This window comes from Podarcis gaigeae (assembly GCF_964106915.1).
Source record: "Podarcis gaigeae genome assembly, chromosome: 2".
Lineage (NCBI taxonomy): Eukaryota > Metazoa > Chordata > Lepidosauria > Squamata > Lacertidae > Podarcis > Podarcis gaigeae.
This window is the reverse complement of record NC_139679.1, coordinates 21,334,600-21,357,321: the sequence shown is the minus strand read 5'-3', so window position 1 is coordinate 21,357,321 and position 22,722 is coordinate 21,334,600. Positions and strand designations below refer to the sequence as shown.

General features: G+C 45.1%; 1 protein-coding gene across 6 annotated transcripts in view; it reads right to left on the bottom strand.

Annotated features, from left to right (window-relative positions):
* The window catches only part of RAB11FIP4 (RAB11 family interacting protein 4), a 191,976-nt gene that overhangs the window by 24,111 nt on the left and 145,143 nt on the right, over nt 1-22,722 (bottom strand). Inside the window, exon 1 of one of the 6 annotated variants that reach the window (XR_014561339.1) lies at nt 22,423-22,618. The exons of 4 other annotated variants lie outside the window; for them this stretch is intronic. The gene's annotated coding sequence lies outside the window, so the exon portion shown is untranslated. Of the gene's footprint in view, nt 1-22,422; nt 22,619-22,722 lie in introns of those variants that run through there. One more of the 6 variants, XR_014561340.1, reaches the window with a different exon arrangement.

The following is a 22,722-nucleotide window of genomic DNA, read 5'->3' as shown; positions in this document are numbered from 1 at the left end:
ACAACCCACGCTACGCCACTGACCAGAGTCGTTTAACACAGTATCCCCTCCTTGCAAGACCGTTAACTTCCAGACTAAGTGAAGAAACCACAACATAAACGTAGGCCGATTGTAGGAAGTTACTGAGATGGTTTTACATAAACACATACCCTCCAACTTTTTTCCGATGAAAATAGGGACGTCCTAAGGAAAGGTGGGACATTCTGAGATCAAATCAGAAACCAGGACAGCTTCTGTAAATCTGGAACTGTCTCTGGAAAATAGGGATACTTGGAGGGTCTATAAACATGTTATTGGAAGTGTCTGCTAGCATAAGGCATGAAAAAACTTTCAAGCCAGCAAGACTTTCTAGGAGCCATACTGAAGGGAGGGAGAAGTGGAAAGCTGATAACTACAGTTGTGTGGTGAGAGGTTGGGCAGGAGAAGATACCTTATTGCAGAAGTAAGCAGAATCAAAGCTTATGAGGTCTACTTTGGTTCCCCCTCCCTAGAACCTCAAGGTCTACCATCAGGGGCAAAGTGCAAAACAGAATTAAGTGTACCTTAGCCCAGGAATTTGTTTTCAGTACAGTGGTACCTCAGGTTAAGAACTTAATTCATTCTGGAGGTTCATTCTTAACCTTAAACTGTTCTTAACCTGAGCTACCACTTTAGCTAGTGGGGCCTCCCGGTGCCACTGCGCCGCCGGAGCACCATTTCTGTTCTCATCCTGAAGCAAAGTTCTTAACCCGAGGTACTATTTCTGCGTTAGTAGAGTCTGTAACCTGAAGTGTCCGTAACCCGAGGTACCACTGTACTAGAACTGAGCTTGCACTCCTTTCACCCAAAAACCTATTCCTTCTCCCCCCAGCCCCCCAATCTTTGTAAATTAATAAACAATAAATTAAAAACGCCTCCTAATATCTGTAAAAAACACTGTGAGATATATAACAGCAAAGTTGGCTGTTAATATAAAAATTAACAGATTGTGACTTCTCTGGAGAAAATAAAATCAGCAAAAACTTTTATTTCAACTGGCACGTCCTTTGGGGGAGGCTTTCTACAAAACTGGGCTAAGTAAGGCTTTTTTTTTAGAAAACACATTTCATTGTCACTTACGCACACAGAGAAAACATGAGGTAGGACCTCATAATGACTCCAATTCCGAGGCCTGTTTATTTTGCTAATAACCATTTTTAATTAGTCACTCTAAAATAGACCTGTTAGCAACCAGGCACGTAGCAACATCTCCAGAGTCAAGGGTGCTTATTAATACTTCTCAGAAGCTAGTAAGGTTTCGTTCCAACTCATTCCAGGAGGGATAGTTTGAGGTCACAGTATAAAAGCACACCTTAGTGCCAAATATTTGGTAGATGTGACAAAACTGAAGGTCGTAATTGAACACAAAGTTGAGCGTGCTTCAGCAGGCTTCGACACAATTAACTCTCTGTGTGTATGACAATACCATCCAAAATTTCTCCAATGAAAATAGGGACATTCAACTGGATTTGATACAATGGTACGTTGGTTCTCAAAACTTAATACCTTCTGGAAGTCCATTCCAAAACCAAGGTGCGTTTTCCCATAGAAAGTCATGCCAAATGGATTAATCCAATCCATTTAAAAACAACCTCTAAAACAGCAATTTAACATGAATTTTACTGTCTAACGAGACCATTGATTCATAAAATGAAAGCAAAAAACTATGTACTGCATTCACTCAATCAATCAGTAGCTGAACTGCGTTCCACACAGTCAGAAAAACAAAACAAAAAGAGCCTCAAAAATAAAAACACAAAATAAATAGCAAAAACAGACAGAACTCAGCGTAACACTCAAAACAGAAGTGTAACACTCAAAATGGAGTATGTTCAGCTTCCAAAAAAAGTTTGCAAACCGGAACACTTACTTCCGGGTTTGCAGTGTTTGGGTTCCAAGTTGTTTGAGTACCAAGGCGTTTGAGAACCAAGGTACCACTGTAAGTCCTATTGCCCCAGTTAAGAAGAAAGAGGAAACAGACCGTGAGAGGGAATCTGAATACTGGTCCCTCAGAACCAAGACTGCCCCAAATACCGTATTTTTCGCTCTATAAGACACACCAGACCACAAGACGCACCTAGTTTTTGGAGGAGAAAAACAAGAAAAAAAATATTCTGAATTCCAGAAGCCAGAACAGCAAGAGGGATCACTGCGCAGCCTGCATTCGCTCCATAAGACACACACACACATTTCCCCTTACTTTTTAGGAGGGAAAAAGTGAGTCTTATAGAGCAAAAAATATGGTATTTTGGCACCTGAGGAAGGCCCCAAAATGCCACCGCACTCCCCACTAGGGAAGATCCACATTACGAACAAAGGGGGAAGAAAGAAGGCTCTGATGCCCTGGTGGAGCTTTGCCATCTGAGACAGTTGCCCCCCTTGCCTCATGGTTGGGCCAGACCTGAATAAATATTACATCAGGATCTGCTGTCCCTATGGATCTTGCCACCTGAGGCAGTCACCTTATCTTACCTCATGGGTAGAATGCTCAGAAGATTCTTAAAATTGCAATCAACTACCCGTTCCCTCTCTTTTATGCTATTTGTTTCTATTTTGTTTATGGTGAGATTTTTATTTATTTATCTCTGTCTTTGTAATATGATGTGTTATAGAAGTATGGCAGCTAATTCTCACTGTACGTTAAGTGAAATGGATTTGAGTGCAATAAGGTACGTTACTATGCTGTGTTTCCCAGAATCATTAAAAATGTGAAGAGACGTGCAAAGAAAGAGTTGTCCCAATTCCAGAATTAGAAGAACGTTCCTAAATTTTGGACATTGTAGATTTGTCCTGCTGTGGTGTATGTAATGTATTTCGTTTTGTAGTTGTGTGATATGTGCTTCTGCTGTATTGTGATGGTCATTGGCTATAAACAATAAAACTTACTAGATTACAAAATTACAAAATTCAGCCCTGTATAAAAACAGGACTGCATTTCGGAGGCCACCTCCTATGTACAGTGGACCCTCTGGATACGAATTTTATTCATTCTGGGGATCCGCGCACACCCCAAAAAATCCGTATCCAGAGGCGCCGCTTCTGCGCACACACGCGGCGTGATACAGCGCTTCTGCGCATGCGCGCGGTGCACAGAGCACTTCTGCGCATGCACGAGCGGCGAAACCCAAAAATATACTTCTGGGTTTGCCACTTTCACAACCCAAAGTTCACGTTACTCGAGAGTAACGTAACCCGAGGGTCTACTGTATATCTTGCTGTTGAAGCCTGGTAACTGCAAGCCCAACCTATATGAATTGCCTGCATGTGTTCACATCTAACACTGTAAGTTGAACAAATACAGTGGTACCTCAGGTTAAGTACTTAATTCGTTCCGGAGGTCCGTTCTTAACCTGAAACTGTTCTTAACCTGAAGCACCACTTTAGCTAATGGGGCCTCGTGCTGCTGCCGCGCCGCCGGAGCATGATTTCTGATCTCATCCTGAAGCAAAGTTCTTAACCTGAAGCACTATTTCTGGGTTAGTGGAGTCTGTAACCTGAAGCGTATGTAACCTGAAGTGTATGTAACCTGAGGTACCACTGTAGCAGGATTCTTCAAGTTTGGATGTGACCAAGTAGGCAATTCTATTCTCACTGAAGGTGGTCAGAGACGAAAGCCAAGCTCCTTCCTTGACTCATATCAACCTCTTCTGTCAAGCCTAGCAGGACAACTGCAGCAGCCCCTTTACAGCATAGTTTGGAGACACTCCAGCATCTCAGCTCCACTAAGCTGCCATCCCTATATTCTGCTAGTGGAGTCTGTAACCTGAAGCATGTGTAACCTGAAGCGTATGTAACCCGAGGTACCACTGTAATGCTAGGTGCTGAAAACCTCCACTGACACTATTCAAGGCCAGAGGCTGGAGCAGAAGAAAAAGAAATAAATTCGGGGGGGGGGAAGGACGTCCCTTTAAAGAGCTGTAATCTAGAGGCACCCCTGAAAATAAACTCATTTGTGCTCTCGCTGCTCCTTGCACCAGAGACATGATGTGGACAGAAGGCGAAAGGGGAAAGCGCATGAAAAGCCGCTTTGTGCTCTGGCGAGTTTCCACTGTGTTTTTTTGGGGGAGGTAAAAGCCAAAGAAAAACTGGCCTGGAATATGGAAAAGGGCCAGGAGCTGCAGGCATGTTTGCATTTACACTACCTGTCATTCAAATGTGTCAGTTTGCAGAAGTGCCAGGCTGCTTAACATGAGAGGACCCATTCAAAGCACTGATTATTACTAGCAAAAAACCTGGTAGTGTTTGCTGTGAATTCATTTTGAATGCGCCCCAAAGGATTGCCAGTAGAAGAAAACAACAACACTAAAGTGGCGCTGGCAACATGTAAATCCATGTATGAAGGAAGCTTTAATATTTTTATGGCACCGTTGCTGTCAAAAGCCTGTTAAACATAGAAGCGCAATTCAAACCCAAGAGGTACCCAAATCAGTGCTCTTTTTCTAGAAAAAGAGGTGCTCACCATGAAATCCTCCCTTGTTCTCTTACAACGGCCAGTGGGATCTTAGCTCAATTAGGCAAAACAGTCTCAAGTTCAGACCCTGGTACCCCCAGTTAACAGGGCCAGGCAGGCAGACAATGGAAAATATTATCTATTCCTGAGACCCTAGGGACGCGGGTGGTGCTGTGGGTTAAACCACAGAGCCTAGGATTTGCTGATCAGAAGGTCAGCGGTTTGAATCCCCGCGACGGGGTGAGTTCCCGTTGCTTGGTCCCTGCTTCTGCCAACCTAGCAGTTCAAAAGCACACCGGTGCAAGTAGATAAACAGGTACCGCTCTGGCAGGAAGGTAAACAGCATTTCCGTGCGCTGCTCTGGTTGGCCAGAAGCGGCTTAGTCATGCTGGCCACATGACCTGGAAGCTATACGCCGGCTCCCTCAGCCAATAAAGCAAGATGAGCACCGCAACCCCAGAGTCGGTCATGACTGAACATAATGGTCAGGGGTCCCTTTACCTTTTACCTGAGACCCTGGAGAGCTATCATCAAGCAGAGTAGACTACAGTGGGTTAGTCCAACAATGAGACTACTATAGTCTGATCACATAGTCCTAAAACCAATATTACGAGCGTAATGGAGGCTGCATGCATCCACAAATAAAACAAGTGGAGCTTTTATGACTGTAGACTGAAGTTTTTGTCTCTCTGAGGAGGTACCTCCAGACTTTGGGAGACTGAGTGTGAAAACTGTAGAGCCTGCAACTGTAAGACACACAGAACTGATAGTATTTTCCTAAAGGTTTGCAGAAGTGCAAAGAAATGGGGAAAAGGAAAGGTAGAGACCCCACTGTTATGTACTGAGCTTGGATCCTAGAACAATAGTCAGGTAGTATCCTAGAATGCAACTATCTGATTGGCCTGCAGAAGTAGCCTAAAGAGAACCCAGGAGGAAGTTAATCAGCCTATTAGGTCGGTAGGATCCTAGAATGCAACAACTGATTGGCCTGCAGGAGCAGCCCAATCAGGCTCCAGGAGGAAAGCAGAGCCAGCCAATCACACGGGACCCATTGTGCAAATAATGTATATAAAGCCTGAGGTTTGGGGGGAAATTCATTCACTGTTACGAGCTGAAATAAAGAGCGTGAAATCACTACGTGTCTCCGAGTATATTTCACCCCCCTTCAAAACAACCTGACCCAACGAGGTTGAGACTGTTCACTGGGCACAGAATGCAAATTGTTGGGGAGTTGGGGTGGTGGAATGGAGTATCCTGGGAAAGGGGGTGGCTGGCTGAATAGAACCCTAAGCAAGAGGACTCCTCCACTTTGCCATGTTTTTTGTTGCAGGTCCTACTTGTACAGGTGACTCCTAACTTACGTGGGGGTTACATTCCCACAACACAACTGGCTGGATTTATAGTACAGCTACCACTCCTGAATTCAATAGGGTATTATTGCCTGGGTAGGATATTGTTGTGAAGGGGAATCAAAAACAGGTATCTTGTGTGCCTACAAATACATATTCACTCAAGAGGCATTTACACACACAGTCCAATTAGCGATTTCTCAAAACCCAGGGGACAGAGGTGAAGACTGGAGAACTCTACGGTATGTTGACACACTTGAACACTCGTTAAAAGCACCTCCAAGTATCTTGCCAGAAGACAATAATTAGGACAGCGCTAACACCAAGTCCCTGAAAATAAGAGAAAGTAATGAAATAATCCTGTTCTCCTAGGTGAAAAGAAAAGACAAAAGCACCTTACAACATTTTTATCAGGTTGCTGAAAATGGGATTGATATTCACTAAAATGGTGATACTTCAAGTGAAGAAAAGAAGAAAATATTTTGCAAACTGGCTTGCTGATCTGCCATAAAGGTAAAGGTAAAGGTACCCCTGACCATTAGGTCCAGTCGCGAATGACTCTGGGGTTGCAGCACTCATCTTGCTCTATAGGCCGAGGGAGCTGGCGTTTGTCTGCAGACAGCTTCCGGGTCATGTGGCCAACATGACTAAGCCACTTCTGGCAAACCAGAGAAGCACACAGAAACGCCATTTACCTTCCTGCCAGAGCGGTACCTATTTATCTACTTGCACTTGACGTGCTTTCTTTTTTTTATGATATTTATTGAAATTTCAAAAAGGTTATAAAAATAAGAAAAAGATAGAAAAAAGAAGCAGAAGATACAAAATACAGAAAAAATAAAAACAATTAAAAATAAATCAATCTTTCTATGCTTGTCTTTCATTTACTTATTTCCCTGACCTCCTCACACCTCCCTTTTTTGTATTCCAGTTCAGTTGGTTAATTCAGCAAATCCTTTCCCTATTTGTTTTTATCTTAATCCTTTATCTTAATATATTATAGCTTTACTTTCTCGCCTGTTTACAATCCATTTTCACATGCTCCTTTATAGCATTACTGCTAAAAACCACTTAATTTCATTCCGACATCATTCTAACCTTCGTTAATTTTACAATATTTCTGTAAATAGTCTTTAAATTTCTTCCAATCTTCTTCCACTGACTCTTCTCCCTGGTCTCGGACTCTGCCAGTCATTTCCGCCAATTCCGCACTTGACGTGCTTTCAAATTGCTAGGTGGGCAGAAGCTGGGACCGAACAACAAGAGCTCACCCCGTAGCGGGGATTCAAACCGCTGACCTTCTGATCGGCAAGCCCAAGGCTCAGTGGTTTAGACCACAGCACCACCCACGTCCCTAGTGCTGATCTGCCATAATGAACCCTATTTTCCACCTCATCCTTTATGTTCCGATCCTTGATCTTACAAGAAGAAAAAAGTAAAAACCTTCATATCTGGATATATATTTGGAAATAAGACACCATGCACCTCTCTCAACCCAAGAGTCACATGCTAGTAGTGGTAGGCGGGGCCAGAGGCAAAAGTAGGCGGGGCAATGGATGCAACACTCATCACTGTACATTCCAGCCATGGAAAAGGCATCCACACACACAACAAACACTTGCTTCAAGCAAGCAAGAGGCTGGAATATTAGCCTTGTTTCACCATCCTAGGCTTCATCAGTAGAACAGGCTCTAGGTAATGCGAATAAATACAATATTGTAATCTCACACATTTTTACAGGAAAATTAATATAAAAACCCCTAAATAATTGTATATACCATATGTAATATTACAGTATAGTGGATTATTTGCATTACCTAGAGCCTGTTATAATGATGAAGCCTAGGATGGCGAAACAAGGCTAATATTCTGGAAAACCTTGTCTTAGATTCTGTGGAACTGTAACAACTCTTCATGTGGATTATTGGACTTTATGAACAGACAGGTGGAAGAGATACTTATACATGTATGGACCTTATGCATGAACTGACTAGAGAATGAACTGATCCACTGAGTCTTCTGCTTTTCTCGTTGAACTTTGTGAGACTTCCATTGAAATCTATAGTTTGACACAATGAATATTATACCTTATTTATTCAAAAGTACAGCCAGTTACATCTTGTGTATTGATCACATGCAGACACAAAACACAATGAAGGGCACCAACCAGTCTTCTTCCCTGCCTGAAATTTCACCCCTGGTATATCTTCTCTGAATCATAAACACAATAACTCACACTTAACATGCTTTAACACCTACGCCAAACCTGTTGGATTTTTCCTTCCAGAATACGGCAGAAGTAACCTTAGTAACAGCCATGGGAAAAGCACCCTAAGTGCTGGAAAACAACCATCACCATGGCACAGAACAAATCTTACCACTGTGGCAGAAATGTGATCCTAAAGTACCCCTGATTTCAGGGAGATCAAGCCTTACCGGTATCAAGTTTGGGGTAGTATTTGCACTATAGCAAAGGAGGAAACAGTGGCAGAAGTGAGCTCATCCCTAGGGGAAGCGAAGGGGGCTACTGGATTGAGAGACACACAGAGGCAACCAGAAAAAGTATGAAAGCTTGTAGGCCAGAAAATGAGGCACCAGTAGAGCAAGGAGAGATTAAAAAGAACACACACCAAGTTAACCTACGTTCCCAGGACTTGGGAACATTCATAGGCATCAACGGTCAACGAGAACTAATGCACAGAGGGGGATAGGATTGGGACAAGTAGTCAGTGTAATATACAGGGCAGGGGAAGGAGATTTTCAGTATTTGCTGAATTCTAAAAATGTCTATGACATTTGCTCCAAAGTAGTAAGTTTGATAGGACTTGCCGATCGCATGGTCGGCGGTTCGAATCCCCGCGGCGGGGTGCGCTCCCGCTGCTCAGTCCCAGCGCCTGCCAACCTAGCAGTTCGAAAGCACCTCCGGGTGCAAGTAGATAAATAGAGACCGCTTACTAGCGGGAAGGTAAACAGCGTTTCCGTGTGCTGCGCTGGCTCGCCAGAGCAGCTTCGTCACGCTGGCCACGTGACCCGGAAGTGTCTGTGGACAGCGCTGGCTCCCGGTCTCTGGAGTGAGATGAGCACACAACCCTAGAGTCTGTCAAGACTGGCCCGTACGGGCTGGGGTACCTTTACCTTTAGTAAGTTTGATGCTATACAAGATCTTGGCTCCAACCAGCATTGAGCTGAAGCACTTTGAGGAAGTGCATTTTTGAGAAGCCTCAAGGTTGAAGAAGTGGATACAGATTTACAACACATCAGCTTGTGGAAGGAACATAGCAGATGGAGAGTGAAGCCTTGATCACTTGTTTTATGGCCAAGTGGACCAGACACTAAAAGGCAGAAAGGAAAGGAAGCTTAGCTATAAAAATCACAGCAATGACAGTGTGTTGTAATGGACAAAATATTGAGCTTATACCTGTGTTCAAGATGCTGCTTAGCCATAAAGTTACAGTTTTGTTTTTTCACGTGGCAAAAAGCATTTCCTGGTAACTGGGGAAGCGGTACATAGGAATGAGAAGGAGCTATTCCCCTTTCACAGTCTACGTCCCTAATCTAAACTGGGGCTGGCTGTGGCTAAACCTAGCCGTTTTTGTTAAAAATGAGAGAGCGCAGATCTCCTAGATGGCCATGGGCAAGTTGCTTTTCCACCAAAGACATTCAGTGTGACCCATGTGCAGGCAAGTGGATTAACCCCAAAACCACAGTTTGGTGTTGAGCATGAACTGAGTTGTTGCTCTCAGTCTATCATATATATATATGTGTGTGTGTGTGTGTGTGTGTGTGTGTGGTGTGTGTGTGTGTGTACCACCCTGATTAGGGACGCGGGTGGCACTGTGGGTTAAACCACAGGTCGGCGGTTTGAATCCCCGCAAGGGGGTGAGCTCCTGTTGCTCGGTCCCTGCTCCTGCCAACCTAGCAGTTTGAAAGCACATCAGAGTGCAAGTAGATAAATAGGTACCACTCCGGCGGGAAGGTAAACGGCATTTCCGTGCGCTGCTCTGGTTCGCCAGAAGCGGCTTAGTCATGCTGGCCACATGACCCGGAAGCTGGACTCCGGCTCCCTCAGCCAATAAAGCAAGATGAGCGCCGCAACCCCAGAGTCGGTCATGACTGAACGTAATGGTCAGGGGTCCCTTTACCACCCTGATTATCTTGGGAGGGCAGATGGAACATGGATACAGCTGGAACATTGAAAAAATTAGCGAGACGTTTGGCGGCCATTGTAATGCCAGTCTGGCAGTGAGACAGAGAAACCATTTGGCCACTAACAACGTTGTTGATGCTTAAAACATGCGGAGAGCCTTGTGTCATTACTCTTCAGCTACATACATAGTAAGCTAAACTGGCTAGTTGCTTTGAAAGAGAGATGAGGGAACATCCAACGAGGTGACCCACCCAGGGTTTGAAATTCACCAGACTATCGGCTACTTGCAACCAAGTGAAGATGCCCTGGTGCAGGATGGTGCCTAACTTCTCCACCATCTGGAGGTACATGCCTGGGGAATCCTTGGATCCGCACTGTGTTTTTGCACCCTAGCATAAAACATCCTGTCAAATTCTATCTGTTATATTTCATCTGCACAACCAGAATGAATTTCAGGAACCAAAAAGTCCTGCTGAAAAATACAACTTTCAAGCCGTCTGGCCCCAAAATGGCAACTAAGCATACCATTTTGGTGATTGTAACTCTGGTTCAAGGAGCCATTTGGTGCCTAGCTTCTATATCTGGGCTTCTAACAATGGACCCACCCCATTGTATTGAACGCTGGGGCTCACCTGCCAACTAGTGCCGGATTTATGTACAGTGGTACCTCAGGTTAAGAACTTAATTCGTTCTGGAAGTCCATTCTTAACCTGAAACGGTTCTTAACCTGAGGAACCACTTTAGCTAATGGGGCCTCCCGGTGCCACTGCACGATTTCTGTTCTCATCCTGAAGCAAAGTTCTTAACCCGAGGTACTATTTCTAGGTTAGCAGAGTCTATAACCTGAAGCGTCTATATCCTGAAGCATCTGTAACCCAAAGTACCACTGTATAAGCTAAACAAGCTATAGCTTAGGGCCCCCTCTCTTGGGGGGGGGGGCAAAAAGGAAAAAACAACAACTGGATGTACATTTCCAAAATATAAGATAAAAAACAAATAAAATAAAATCTACATACAGCAACAGTGTTTTGTTTTGTATTGTGTAGGCTCCTTGATGTAAGTAATGGGCCCTGCCTGCTAGCCTGCTCCCTAAAATATCACTGGTTTGCTCATTTCTATATATAGGGTGCCTACATTCTGTATGTGCAAATGGCTTTAGATACCCATTAGGTCCATAAATTACCATATGACATATATTCAACACAAAAAACAGTGACAATTTGTTGTTGACAACGGACAGCTGGACATATACATTACCTTCAGTAGCTTAGGGCCTCATCAAATCTAAATCCGGCCCTGCTGCCAACTATGCCTATTTAACAGGTGCAATACCACCCACCTTGCTTCGAACTTGTCATACACTTATATGTTCTAGCATGTATCCCATTGGGGGGTTCTAAAGCCATTAGCATACAGTGGTACCTCAGGTTAAGAACTTAATTTGTTCTGGAGGTCCATTCTTAACCTGAAACGGTTCTTAACCTGAGGTACCACTTTAGCTAATGGCGCCTCCTCCTGCTGCTGCTGTGCCGCTGCTGCATGATTTCTGTTCTCATCCTGAAGCAAAGTTCTTAACCCGAGGTACTATTTCTGGGTTAGCGGAGTCTGTAACCTGAAGCGTCTGTAACCCGAGGTACCACTGAAAGAAAAAGCAGATGGACAAGGGAACAGCATGCAAGCTCATGTCTTTATGTGCCCCTGGAACTACAGCAACATGCCTATTTTTTAAGTTAATACTTCATGGACTCTTTAGGCAGCTGAAGCAGCTCTCACTCTCACTCATACTATGAACCCTCTGTTCACCTAACGAAAAAAACAGGGCACCTTTTTGGGGTGGCACATTTTCAAGGAAAAGAGACCCTTGCAGATGGCAGTCAAGGCACCACATCCAACGGTAAAACACTACACGATCATTCATACGATCAACAAATTTCATCATCTGTTTTTAAAACCAAGATAGCTGCCTTTAAGGAGATACAAATTATCTGAGATATTTTCTGCCTCTGCACAAAGGATATTGCAGAAAGATGGGTTGCCAATGCTCAGAGGAACCTTAAAATGTAACACAATTAACCCACTCGCAAGTTCCCAAGGCAGAGAAACAATTAACATCTCATTTACAAGCTTCAAGTTCATGCTTGTAAAAGCCTTGGTTTCTTTGTCTTTCTTGTGACACCACAGATAAGTGTGGAAATCGACAAAAGCATGCTAGCAGGGAGGAGGGGACCCTCCAGGTTAAAAGGGAAGGAGTGCCAATTGAAACAAGACTAAAAATGAAAGAGAAGTTCTCTGCTAAATATAAATTAGGAGAACTCTGACTAACAGAGGCTCCAGCTTAAAAACCAAAAGAGACCATCGGGTGTTTCCAAAATGTGATAAGATAAAAGGTCATATGTTCAAAGAGGATGGCTTATTATAAGCAGAAGAAATTAGATAACTTGATGGCAAAGCTTCCCACACTTCTGTCTTGATCTGCCACATTGTTCAGCCTAGAATATGTATTTCAGCATTAAAAGCTTTCCTAAAACACATATCCTCTCTTGGGAAGTCTTGCTGCTTCCAAATGATTTGCTTAGTAATGATCCACACTCAATGTTTCCAGTGCTTCATGATCAGGAGTGCAGGACAGGAGGAATTAGTTACCCCAACAACTTTTCACCGACATCCTTTTAACTCTTTGAGATAAAGAGAATATGCATCTGAAAGAGGCTTTAAAAATAAAGTTTAAGGCTGTGGTGCAGTAACCGGTCAGTCAAATTGACTGGAAGCTCCCCAAGAGAATCTCAGCAACTCTGGCTCCCCAATAAAAGCTGAACAACTTAGGTGAATCCAAAGTGGTAGATTACTGCCCGTTTTTTTTTAATAGTGGCAGTAGATCTCAGTCTCTTGGGAGTTGGACATGCCTGCCTTATGGTATTATGTGTGTATTGCTGTAGATCACTTTGAAACCTTCAGGTAACATGCAACTAATAAATTTAATTAATTTGTAAAAGCTCAGTAGCAAGCTCCACAGCGTTCCATGGGGCTTCCCCTGTTGACTGTGGGGCTGCAGTCTTAGTTACTGTTGTGATTTTTTTTTTAAGGGATGCCTTAAATTTGTCTTGCGCTTACCAAACACATGAAGTTTTCTGCAAATAGCTCTCACACTGCTAAACTTTAGCACTCTGCCATGCTGCACTTCTACGCGACCAATTGCTAGAGGCTTCCCTTAATACCAGAGCAGAACAAGGCTATCCTTTTCAAAACAAAGGCTGTCATTTCCAAATTTAAAACAGCCAGACAGCTAAAGATGGCTCAATGTTGAGACAGAATACTGTTTAGATCATACTTAGCTCAGCAGTGACCCATGTCAAATTATGTAACTGAGTCAATATTCTATCGGGAGTCAGGACTGTGCATTGTTATTCAGAAAATGGGTGGGGTGGGGGTAGGGAATCAATTCCACCAGTTAATTTAGCTGCTAATTAGCACGATGAATGAATGGGCAATTTAACATTATAGCACATTTCTGTTGCTGTTAGAAAGAGCAATGCATTTTGTCCTCTGCTCTCAAAGGAAAAAACATCAAGAAAACATTACAGCTAAACAAAGAAGATTATAGCTGGTCAGGAAACCGGAGCTCTCTTTGCGCCACAACAAACAGACAGAGCAAATAAATAGATATCTTGAATAGTTCAGGGCACAAACAGAAAGAAAACAGAAAGCACATGCAAAAGATTTGTGACACCTGGTGCCTAGTTGTGAGCAACTTGAAACCATACAACTGGTTGGATTTGCTACAATTGATAGTGGTAACACATGCAACTGCTCTGAAATCCAATGCATGCTTTCCAGTGAGGCCACATCTTGTGACTTGTACTGTATGGTTAAGAATATATGGTATCACACGCCAGGAAGTTGCAATGGGAGGAAACTTCACTGAGTGTGTCTACTATTCGGCCCCTGCAGAGACATAATGCTTAGCCATGGATTGTTTCCTTTAAGTGTGGCTAAAACAGGTCACAGTAGCTAAGCCACAGCTAAAGGCTGGCTGCAAAGCAGGATAGAAAACCATGGTTTGAAATGATTTGACCAAACCATGGTTGGCATTAACCATGGCTCAGGGTTTCTCTGTCTCACCAGACTCTTTGGTTGCAATGTGACAAGAAGGTAGTTGTGGCGTTTGCCTCCTAGGTGGGTCATAAGGAAAGGGTTAAAAATGAGTGTGATGTGATTGGCCAGTGGAAACTGATAGGAGGAGTTAGAGTGAGAGTGAAGCTGTGTGAAAGTCAGTTGAGAGTTGGGAGTTGAAGAAGGAAGAGGGAGGTTAAGTCTGTGGGTTGGTTGAGTTGTGTGGTGAGGGAGTGAGAGGAATTGTTAGGTGGAGTCAGATACAGTGGTGCCTCGCAAGACGAAATTAATCCGTTCCGCGAGTCTCTTCGTCTAGCGGTTTTTTCGTCTTGCGAAGCAAGCCCATTGACGGCTTAGCAGATTAGCTCTATTAGCGGCTTAGTGGCTTTTAGCGGCTTTTAGCGGCTTATCGGCTTAGCGGATCAGCTGATAAGCGGCTTAGCGGCTTAGAAAAAGGGGGGAGGGAAAAAAAAACCGCAGGAACTCGCAAGACATTTTCATCTTGCGAAGCAAGCCCATAGGGAAATTCGTTTTGCGAAGCACCTCCAAAACGGAAAACCCTTTCGTCTAGCGGGTTTTCCGTCTTGCGAGGCGTTCGTCTTGCAGGGCACCACTGTAGTTGGAATAATCAGTTTGAAGTTGTTAGGAACGCATAGAACAGTTACGGAACTAGGATTAAGAAACTGCTAAGAAAAATTAACTGAAACCATAAGCTTGTTCATGCCTATCAATAAACTTGATTATTTGTTAATGTTAACAACTGTCTGGACTCCATGATTACCCGTGAGGAGAAATGGGTTGGTGGCAGCAAAGAAAGCAATCACAGTGGTGGCACAGGGTCAATAGACCGTCAAACGTCTGGGGGCCCTGTGTGATCGCCACAGCAGTATTACTGAGTGCTGCCTTCCGGGACATGACTTCTGGCGAGCAGGGTCACCACAGCAAAAGTGCAACATGATTTGTGGCTCAGTGGCAGAGCATCTGCCTTGCTAGCAGAAGCTCCAAGGTTCAACCTTCAGCATCTCCAGGTAGGAGTTGTGGGAGACTGTGGTGTAGACAATACTGAGCTTGATGACTATGGGTCCGACTTGGGGGAAGGCAGTTTTCAAAGTTCCTATTGCACTACAAATTGGGAGTACTAATCAGGATTGAGGCTGCAATATACAATGTGTGAATGGTCACAGAAATAGGACAACAAGAAATATTCGAACATACAGGCCTTGTTGTTGTTGTTTAGCCGTTTAGTCGTGTCTGACTCTTGGTGACCCCCTGGACCAGAGCACGCCAGGCACTCCTGTCTTCCACTGCCTCCCGCAGTTTGGTCAAGCTCATGTTCGTAGCTTCGAGAACACTGTCCAACCATCTCGTCCTCTGTCGTCCCCTTCTCCTTGTGCCCTCCATCTTTCCCAACATCAGGGTCTTTTCCAAGGAGTCTTCTCTTCTTATGAGGTGGCCAAAGCATTGGAGCCACCATTGACAATGTCCGTAGAACTGTTGGAAACTTCTGGAGAAGTCCTCTTTTCGTACTTTCAGTTCCCTCGCCACAGCAGCTTGGACGTGTGAAATGTTGGGAAATCTGTGCCCTTTCAGTGCAGATTTCAGTTTTGAAAAAAGAAAGAAATCCGATGGGACTAGATCGGGAGAATATGGAGGGTGGGACAACTCAGTAACCTCAGTAAAGATTTCACACGGAATATGCAATTCTTCCGCCATCATTCGGATGGACAAACGCCGATTCTGCATCAATAACTCACAAACTCTGTCGACATTTGCTGCTGTTCTGCCCGTCGACGGTCTGCCAGACTGAGGGTCATCTTTGATGGTTTGCCGCCCTTCACAGAAATCCTTAAACCACTCATACACTGTCTTTCGAGTTACACCTTCATCTCTGTATACAACTGTGAGCATTTTGTGGGTTTCCAATGCCGATTGTATGTTCAAATATTTCTCCCTGTTCAATTTCTGTGACCATTCACTGAACATTCCGGTCACACCTTGTACTATTCACATTTACCTGTGACTAAGTCTCACTGAACTCAATGGGGCTTTCTTCTGAGTAGACATGCCTAGGGTTGCACTGCAAGGCAACAAACCACGGTTAAAACTAGTCATAGGTAAGTATTCTGTCTGCACCAAATATGCATAATTATTGGAGCGAACAACAGGGCAAGAACTCTACATTTCACCACAAGATTCTCAGATTCTCTCTGTTCAAAAGTGGGATACAATGTTTTAAGATTTGTTTGGGAATTTTTGTTACTTTGCACAAGCTTGTTCTAGCACTACAGTCATACCTCGGGTTGAAGTAGCTTCAGGTTAAGTAATTTCGGGTTGCGCTCCATGGCGACCCGGCAGTAACGGGCTGGTTCTTGCTTTGAAAGCTCTTTATGACTTGGGACCAACATGCTTCAGAGAAAGCCAGCTCCCATATAAACCCAGTTGTGGGCAATGTTCTCCACAGCAAGCCTCCTCCAGGTGTCCATGCCATAACAGAGAAAGACAACTACAGTTGTACCATGGTTCTCAAACAGAATGTGTTCCAGGAGTCCATTCGACTCCTGGAACCATTCAAAAACCAAGGTGTGGTTTCTTATTGGTTGAAGGATGCTCCTGCAGCCAATCGTTAGCCACACCGGATGTTTGGCTTCCGAAAATCGTTCAAAAACCGGAACAGTCACTTTTGGGTTTCAATCGTTTGGGAGCCAAGGCGTTTGAGATCCAAGGTACAACTGCATAGTGGAGAACAGGTCCTTGACCATAGCTGCTCCAGAGGCTCAGAGCTGTTCGGGCCTTAAAGCTTTGCAGAGAGAATGAAAGCTATAACTGCAAAGTGAACATTGTGGCTGAATGCTGCTGCTATGATTGAGATTTTTTTTAAAAAAAGCTCTGTGAATTATTTCTATTGTTTTATTTAGGCCAGAAGACACCTGTGCAGGACATAGTTTAAACAAACAAAAAGAGTCAAAATACAGCATACTGGAGAAACATGGTAAAGAACCTCAGGTCCATTCTGCATCTTAACTCTATGAAACCCACCTGCCAGAAATAGATTCTGCTCCTAATCTGGTCCCTGTGCCATTTGTATGATCCATGTTTGGCAAGCATGGATGATGTAGTTTAAAGTGCCTAAAGGTAAAGGACCCCAGACAGTTAAGTCCAGTCAAAGACAACTGTGGGGTTGCAGAGCTCATCTCATTTTCAAGCCAAGGGAGCCAGCGTTAGTCCACAGACAGCCTTCCGGGTCATGTGGCCAGCATGACTAAACCGCTTCTGGCACAACAGAATGCCGTGAAGGAAACCAGAGCACATGAAAACACCATTCACCTTCCTGCCACAGTGGTACCTATTTATCTACTTGCACTGGTGTGCTTTCAAACTGCTAGGTTGGCAGGAGCTGAGACAGAGCAACGGGAGCTCACCCCATTGCAGGGATTCAAACTGCCAACAAAACATCCTCACAGTCTCCACCCAACCCACCAGGAAAGGCAAAAGCAGTTCAACACATACAAGGAGGTATGTTCCACCCTCCAGTAATCATTTATTCCTTGTTGCTCTTGATTGCATCTTAGCTATGGATGGGAAGAATTGAGCACTGTATTGGCATGTAAAAAGCCTGTGGAGATGGGAATTGAAAGTATTTTCATGCCCATGTTGGAGGCAGCTTCCTTGAACATAGCCTAGTGGGCAAGTTTAAGTGAGTTGCCCAAGGCACATGTCTATAAAACAGGAAACACATGTAGAAGTAAAATAGATCTGGGTGGTTAAAACCAGTCTTCCCTAAACTTGGTGCCCTCCTGATGTTTTAGACTATAACATGCATCAGCCACAGGTTCTGGGACGGCTGATAAAGCAATAAAGCTATGGCATGTGTCCAGTGCTCTTTTTCTGGGGGGACGCATACCCCTAAACATTTTGCAAATATTTGCACTTTTGTCTGTTTACTGTATTTATTTCCCCCGATTTGATTTCCCCCGAATGGTGATTTTCTTGAATCAAAATGAGAGTACCCCTAAACATTTTTTTAGGGGGGGGGGAAAGGCACTGCATATGTCACTAGAGAAGGTAAAAACTCACTGCGGTCATGGTGAGCCAATCTGATCCGACAGATTGTGAGCGACAGTTATTATTTCTAGATCCCAAATATGAGCAACAGTGGTACAAGCAAGCAAAAACCCCAAACCAAAACAAATCATGCCTCTTGAGCCTCCCTAAGGGAATGTACTGCAATTCCACTTTGAACAATAGGCCCAGGTTTTTTGCAAAAAGAAGGAAAAGAGCAGAAACTTAACGCTCTCGCAGCCTCTCACGAAATGTGATATTTCCACTAAAAAAAGAGAGAGGAGGACGGGGGAACAAAAGCGTCTCATTTCAACGCTCGATCATTTGAATTACAAGTGCAACAGGAAGCTGAACCACAGACATGGGTTAACGTCTAACAACTGCCAGAAAGTTCCCAAGGTATCTGAGCAGCAACAGATAAACTTTCGTTCACCAACACCATGGATTCTTCAACCCTCTTCGTTTCGGGGAATCCATCTCCTATTGAGTTGCATGCAAGGGATCCCTGCACAACACAGAGGATTCTGGGACCAGAGGAGCAACCTGGCTGCCGATACAAATGCTGGTCACCTCTGATGGGCTTGATCAATTAGATTTATGTCCTGCTTGTTGACTAGTGACTTACAACATACACAAAATGCAATAGATAAAGGAACAACACACTCTAAAGGAAAACAACCATATGAGTCAGCATCTGATTTTCCTTGCAACAGGGCAGTTAGTAGTAATGGAAGGTCTTTGGGGTTGTTTTTTGGGTAGGGGTTAGTGAGAGGCAAGTTGGTGCACACTTCTGCCTGCTGGTGGCTGGTTGTCCTGTGATGGGCAGGGGACAGTCTTGCTCAGCTTTCCCCAATCTGGTGCCTTCCAAGTTTTGGTGGACTATAATTCACCTTATCGCAGACCATTGATCATGCTGGCAGGCGCTATGGGGAACTGTAGTCTAACAACACCTGGAAGGCACTAGGCTGTGTTAGCTGAAGCAAGTAAAGGTAAAGGTAAAGGGACCCCTGACCATTAGGTCCAGCTGCGGACAACTCTGGGGTTGCGGCGCTCATCTCGCTTTATTGGCCGAGGGAGCTGGCGTACAGCTTCCGGGTCATGTGGCCAGCATGACTAAGCCGCTTCTGGCGAACCAGAGCAGCGCACGGAAACGCCGTTTACCTTCCCACTGGAGCGGTACCTATTTATCTACTTGCACTTTTGACGTGCTTTCGAACTGCTAGGTTGGCAGGAGCAGGGACCGAACAACGGGAGCTCACACCGTCGCGGAGATTCGAACCGCCGACCTTCTGATCGGCAAGTCCTAGGCTCTGTGGTTTAACCCACAGCGGTGTTAAACTTCACCTCTCCCCCTTGCTCTCATCATCACCCATGGGCAGTGTTAGAAACTCGGATATATAAGCTAATCGCCAAATACCACCTTAAACCTTTGTTACAGTTGCCACCACATAATGTCTAAAAGCCATTTCCTCCCAATGAAGTTCATTTCCATTTCTACGCCACTTTATATTTTAAAGGAAAAAATCTCAAAGCGGTTGACAACACATTAAAACAGGCCCAGCAAAGGAAGTATGGATACAAAAACATAGGGAATAGGCAGAAATGGCGAAACTTACCAGACTGGTTGCACCAGTCACAAAATGTGCCTGGCTAATTTTGGACATTGCCCATGGGGAATATAGTTTTAATTCCTTGGGGCATACCCAGTGGCAGGGCACTAGACAGGAAGATCAAGAATGGTTGAATGTTGGTTTCTTCAAAGAAGCATGTCTGCCATCACTTATCTTCCCACTGGGGAATCCCAACCTCTCAAGGAATCCAGGGGGTACCCTCAAGTACAATTTAAAAACCTATTCCAAAATAGTCTACCCCACGTACGCCATGTCAACATTGTTTTAAGACAGCAAATGTCTACTGGCAGCACCTGTGGATTATACAGAAGGAGAGCTAAAGGCATCTAACATTTTTTTGTGTTGGGACAGTTTAGTGAACAGCAGAGATGCACTGAACATTCCCAATAGGCAGTTGCAGCCACTAGCTCAACTCAGTATAGCAGCTTCTTATAACTTTATTTTTTTGCAAATATTTATAAACCACCACTTCCTAAAAAAATGTAAAGGCATAATATATCAGAAAATTATAAAACAAATGGCCAACAATGAATCAAACTTTCCATTTTTAGGAGCAGTCACGAAAAAGTGCTCAACCACAAGTTGGCCAGACTTTTCAGATTCTCTCCGCTACTAGCAAAAAACCCCCCTTCTAAGTGGAAGCATATAGAATTGCTGAGAAACTCTGCCTTCTCAAATATACCCATATGGCGGCAACTGCAAAACGCAGACCTGGCCGGATCAGCCCAATGGCAAACTTGATGTTAAAATATTGCAGTCCTCAGCTTGCGGAAACAGATGTTTTGGGAATAAGCGCAGCAAATACAATTTCACACCTTGCTTGTTTGTGCAGTGTACTACAATCTCACTTAGGTTGCCATCCACTTTCATGCATAGTTTGTACATTTCAGGAGTCAAAATATTTATCTGCTCAAAGGAGCCATGACAAACCACTCCCATCATGATATGAAGATGCAGATTCACCATAAAAAGCCATTGGAATACACTGGGCTACCGTGTTGAGTTTGGCGACCCAGATTCACAGGGAAATCCCTAGTGATGTTGGTCTCTGTCTATTTCATAGCTGCTGTGACAAGCAAATGAGTCAGGAATTTATGGAGGGGTTTTTTGTGTGTATTGCAACTGAAATGATTTACCGTGATGTAGAAGAAACTACTGGGGTCTCTCTGGCAACTATCCAGATTGCCACTAAACATGCAAACAAGAAGTCTTTCATTTTTCATTGGGAAAGACTTAATCAACAAAACACTCCTTGGGAACGCATTGCAGGATGCCGAGCACAAATGTAACCACTGGCAGCAACAAAACATAACACCCTGAACTCAACTACCTGCCCACAGATCATAGAATCGTTGACCTGGAAGGGACCACAAGGGTCATCTAGTCCAACCCGCAGCAAAAAGGAGTCTTTTGCCCAAGGTGCAGCTCGAACCCGCAACCCTGAGTCTCATGCTCCACCAACTGAGCTATCTAGCCACATTGCATGGTAACCAGATGTTGCCTGGACTCCCAACTCCCATCAACCCCGGACAGAATGGTGGACGGGCAGGGATGATGGGATTTGTAGTCCCAGCAACCTCCGGAGGGCACCACGTTGCTTGTAGCCTCATCGATGCTTTTCGGTGCGGCACAAAGATTCAAAACTGGGCAGTAAGACGCTTGCATAATCAAAGGCGCATCACAGGAAGCCAGCGATCTGATTTTTCATTTCCCGATTCCCTGCGTCAGAATAGGTCCCCAAGACAAACTCTTACAGGGAGCACTGACGCTGGATCCAGGCTTGCGGATCTCACAAGCCCGACATTCATGAAGGGGGGTGAGGGGGGGGGGAGAGAGAAAAGAGAACATAATGCACCAAGCTGGCTAGGCTGATGCGCCGAGGACGCCTCGATCCTGCCTCTGGTCCTTTTCCAGGGAATCCGGCGGAACAGCAGCAGCCCCGCGCACCGCAACGCGCAACCTGGAAAGGTCATGGATCCGGCGCCCTCCAGCGCCCACCCACGCCGCCTGCCGACTGCCCTTCCTCCGAGGAGCGAGCCAGAGAGCCAGCTCTCCCCGGACCTAAAAATAAAAACAACGTGAAATCTGCGGGAATTATATGGATAATCTACTTGCCTGCTTGCTGCAGTGGACGGGCTCCCACCCCGCGCTAGAGTGCAAAAAAAAGAAGAAGGAAAAAAAAGAAGTAGACGTTGCCAGACCTAACAAAGAAATCTCTCTCTCTCTCCTGCTAGAATTTCGCTTTGATGGTATCTCGAGGTTCCCGGGGAGGAACGAGGGTTGAAGAAGGAGAGAGGAGGGGGCGGGCAAGGAAGCGATTCCGCCGATCGCCCACTCCTCCCTTCCGTGGAGAAGAAAAAGGGGTTGCGCGGGGGGGGGGAGAGGAGGGGTGACATTAGGAAGAAGGAGATTGCTTAAAGCCAACTGATTCCCCAAGCAGTGGCCAACCGGACTGGAGACGCACCCCAGGCTTCATAAGGGGGTTCCCCCTTGCAAAGAAAGCAGAGCCCTCCCCCCGCAATTGTTAGACCCCCCCCCAAAAAAACTTTGCAAGGAAAGACCCCGCCTCCCAGTCCCCGCTCCTTTTATCCGTCCAGCGTCTCTTTGCAGCAGCATCCAATTCATTTCCTTCCTTCCCCCTCCATCCTTTCCCCTTACCTGGCTCAGCGGCGGATCCAGGCGATGCCTGCGCTCCCCCCAGCCGCCGGGAAGAGGAAGGAGCCCGTCGGCCGTAGCTGGGCGAGAGAGCAAGACCGGCCTCTCTCCTGCTCCTCCTCCTTCGCCGCTCGCTCACCCCGCGCTCAGGAGCCAGCCAAACCCTCCGCCTCCCACCTTGGGCAACAGTTGGCAGTTAGCGCGGAAGCCACGCCTCCACCCCCCCCCCCGCAGGCTGTTGCTAAGCGCCCCGGCCCCCTCATTGTATCCTTTCGGCGGCATCAAAATGGGGCGGGGGCGCGA